The sequence below is a fragment of the Saccopteryx bilineata genome, chromosome 2 (genome assembly GCF_036850765.1).
Source record: "Saccopteryx bilineata isolate mSacBil1 chromosome 2, mSacBil1_pri_phased_curated, whole genome shotgun sequence".
Classification (NCBI taxonomy): domain Eukaryota; kingdom Metazoa; phylum Chordata; class Mammalia; order Chiroptera; family Emballonuridae; genus Saccopteryx; species Saccopteryx bilineata.
The window spans coordinates 104,866,177-104,870,520 of NC_089491.1; the positions used below are offsets into that span (position 1 = coordinate 104,866,177).

Genomic DNA, 4,344 nt, shown 5'->3' on the forward strand with positions numbered 1-4,344 from the left:
ACCTAGAAGTAACACAACTGAATATTGGAGGCAGACAACACCAAGCCTAGTCTCAACCAGCTCTACAAACAATACAGCCAAACACACAGACATAATGAGAAGACAGGGAAGTGCAATCCAAATGAAACCATAAGAGAAACCTCCAGGAAATGAACTGAGTGATATGGAAATAACCAAACTTCCAGATGCAGAGTTTAAAATAATGATTGTTAGGATGCTTAGGGATCTTAGAAAAAGAATCGATGGTCATTACAAACACCTAAATCAGCGGTTCTCAACCTGTGGGTTGCGACTCCAGCGGGAGTCCAACGACCAAAACACAGGGGTCGCTTAAAGCCATCGGAAAATACATATTTATTATACAATACATTTTTAAATAAAATATGTATTTCCGATGGCTTTGGGCAACCCCTGTGTTTTGGTCATTCAACCCCCGCTGGGGTTGTGACCCACAGGTTGAGAACCACTGGCCTAAATAAAGAAATAGCAAGTATAAAAAAGGACATTGAAATATTAAAAAAGAATCAGTCGGAGATGAAAAATACAATACTAGAAATGAAGGCCACAATGGAAGGAATTAAAAACAGGATGGATGGAGCTGAGGATCGAATCAGCGAGTTGGAGGACAAGTTGAATGAAGACATGGAAGCAGAGCAGAAAAAAAGAGACTCAAAAAGTCTGAGAATACTCTTAGACAGCTCTGGAACAACATGAGGAGAAATAACATTTACATTATACAGGTTCCTGAAGAAGAAAAGAAAGAATAAGGGATGGAAACTTTGTTCAATCATATCATAGCTGAAAACTTCCCTAAATTAATGCAGGAAAAACTCTCACAAGTTCAGGAAGCACAGAGAACTCCATTAAAGAAAAACCCAAAGAAATCTACACCAAGACACATCATAATTAAAATACCAAAGCTAAGTGATAAAGAGAAAATATTAAAAGCTGCTAGAGAAAAAAAGGCTATCACCTACAAAGGAACCCCCATAAGGATGACACCTGACTTCTCAACAGAAACACTTGAGGCCAGAAAGAATGGCAAGAAATATTTAAAGTAGTGCAGAACAAGAGCCTACAACCAAGACTAGTTTATTCAGCAAGGCTATCATTTAAAATTGATGAAGAAATAAAAAGCGAGGAAGGGGAGAGAGGGGGTGGGGGAGGGCAGGGGCACAAAGAAAACCAGATAGAAGGTGACGGAAGATAATATGACTTTGGGTGAGTGGTATGCAACATAATCAACTGTCAAAATAATCTGGAGATGTTTTCTCTGAACATATGTACCCTGATTTATCAATGTTACCCCATTAAAATTAATAATGAAATGTCAAAAAAAATTCACCTTTAAAAATAAAAACCAAAAAACTCCCATCCAAACAAAAAAGCCACATTCTTAGATTAACAATGTGTTCTCCAATCCTGTGATTAATGCCTCATATTTTTCATTTATCAATTACTCATATCTGAACAACTAAATACATTTTGATATCTAATATAAGAAAAACTATAAGAGCTATTTATCAAAATTTTCTCCAATATTTTTTTGCTATCTTTAAGCAGCAAGGGGTGCTAAAATTGAGCTGAGATAGACATTTTCTTACAAAGAAATATCTCAGATAAACTTATTGCAGTTTTAAGAAAGGAAAGGCTGATTTCCTCAGATACTAGAGAAAGTGTACTTCTTTATGAGCAAGTTTCAGCAGAATTTAAAGGTTCAAATATTCAGAATCACCTTTCTTCTCAGAATATTTTAAATTAAATTTATTGAGGTGATGCTGGTTATTAGGGTTTTACAGGTTTCAAGTGTATATTTCTATGATACATGATCTGTATATTGCATTGTGTCCCCACCACCAAAAGTAAATATCTTCTGTCACCCACCATATGTTTGGCCCCCTTTACCTTTTACTCCCATCCACATTTAGTCTAACATGTCAGTTAAGGCCAGTATTTTTTTTATTGATGTTCTGTTTGTATGATCCATGTCAAGTTGTTAATGAAGCACTAAGTTCCCCTACTATGATTGTGTTTTTGTCTGTTTCTACATTTGGTTCTGTTAGTAGTAGTTTTATATATTTTGGTGATCTTTGATTGGGTGCATAATATTAAGATGTTTATATCTTCTTGATGTCATGTCCACTTTATCATTATAAAGTGTCTTTGTCTCCTATTACCTGTGTTATCTTGATTTTTAAAATATGACTAAACCTGCTATTATGTGAATTTTTTATTTTGGGGGGAATCATTTTCCACCCTTTTTCTTTGAGAATAACTTTGTTCTCGCAGAATAGATGTATCTTCTGAAAGCAGCCCATGTTTGGGTTTTGTTTTTTTATCCAACTGAATCTCTATGCCTCTTTATATTTGGTAAATTTAGTTTATTTACATTTAGGGTAATTATTAATGTTTGAGATTTTCTATAGCCATTTTGTTTCTTGTTTTCTGGTAGCTCTGTGACCCCTTTTTGTGTGTGTGTGTTTTTAACTATTACTTTGTTTTGTTTTTTAGAAAGAGAGAGAGGGGCAGACAGGGATAAACAGAAACAACAGACTGGAAGAGAGATGAGAAGCATCAACTCATAGTTTTGACACCTTATTCATTGATTGCTTTCTTATCCGTGCCTTGATCGGAGGCTCCAGAATAACCAGTGATCTCTTGCTCAATCCAGTGACCCTTGCGCTCAAGCCAGCGATGTTTGGCCTTCAAGCCAGCAACCATGGAATCATGTCTATGATCCCATGCTCACATAGGTGACCCCACACTCAAGCTGGTGCTCACACATTCAAGCTGGTGACCTCAGGGTTTGAATCCTGAGTTCTCAACAGCCCAGGCCAATGCACTATCCACTGTGCCCTACTTGATCATGCTATCTGTTGCTTTTAGTTAGTCGTATTCCACATACAGTACTTGAATTTTCACTTCTTCTGTTTTCTTTTTCCTCTTTAAGCTATGTGTTTCAGACTGAAGTTTTTAGTGAGTGATTACATTAGGTTTATGAAAAAGAAAGTTTCATATATATATATATATATAGTATTCCTTTTTAAAAAATGTATCTTATCTTCATTCTTCTTTACAAGTTCAGACCTTTACACCCTCCTCTTTTTTATTTTTATCACAAATTATACCTGTTTATGCTGTAGGTTTGTTGGAGCTCTTACTCATACATATGTTTGTTCTTTGTTTCAGATAGAATAGCTCCCTTGAGATTTTCCTACAATGGAGGTCTTGTGATAGATTTACTCAGCTTCTAGAAAATTTTTTAAAAATATGGAATGCTTTTGCATGTCATCGTTGAGCAGGAATCATGCTGATTTTCTCTGTATTGTTTCAATTTTAATATATGTACTTCCAAAGTAAGAACCAGAAATTTTCATCCCAATCTTGGGTTTTCACTTCTTCTAAGTCATTGCCCAAATCCTAACATTAAAAACATGGCAATGTTGTGCATTTGAATTATATTTTAATTTAAAATGAGCCTAATTAGATTTTAGGTTACATTTGTAGCAATGCCTATCTTATAACAACAGGGGGAAAATGACACTTATTTAATGCCATAAATAAACACTCCTATTCTGATTTCTGTATGTGAAATATTAAGAGTCTGAGCCTATCTTTGTCATTTCCAAGTTTTTTTACAATTGTTAGCAGCAGTTAAACCACTAAAAGTGAAAATAGGTAATCATATGAATTATTCTGATGCATCTGCATGCCATATATTACTAGCATCACATTTTTCTCTAGCAAAACAAACAGACAAAAAACAAACTGTTGACCCTGCCAGTTGGCTCAGTGGTAGAGCGTCAGCCTGGCGTGCGGGGGACCCGGGTTCGATTCCCGGCCAGGGCACACAGGAGAAATGCCCATCTGCTTCTCCACTCCCCCCCTCCTTCCTCTCTGTCTCTCTCTTCCCCTCCCGCAGCTGAGGCTCCATTGGAGCAAAGATGGCCCGGGCGCTGGGGATGGCTCCTTGGCCTCTGCCCCAGGCGCTAGAGTGGCTCTGGTTGCGGCAGAGCAATGCCCTGGAGGGGCAGAGCGTCGCCCCTGGTGGGCGTGCCGGGTGGATCCCGGTCAGGCGCATGCGGGAGTCTGTCTGACTGTCTCTCCCCGTTTCCAGCTTCAGAAAAATAAAAAACAAAACAAACAAACAAAACAAACAAACTCTTAAGGCATCAAGTTTCAAGAGGGACGAAATCCAATCCCAAATCTCATTTTGAAAGTTTCTGTTCTGGAACCACATCTAATACTAAAATTGCTTTAGGGTTTAATTAGCAAAAGTTCATCCTAAATAGTTCAGGAGAATGAGTTAATTACAAGGAGATGAAAAAGCTAGAATGCCAAACA

General features: G+C 37.3%; 1 pseudogene; it reads right to left on the reverse strand.

The window, feature by feature from the left end:
* Positions 1-3,264: 3,264 nt before the first annotated feature.
* On the reverse strand, positions 3,265-3,364 carry LOC136327966 (U6 spliceosomal RNA; annotated as a pseudogene).
* Between the last annotated feature and the right edge of the window lie 980 nt (positions 3,365-4,344).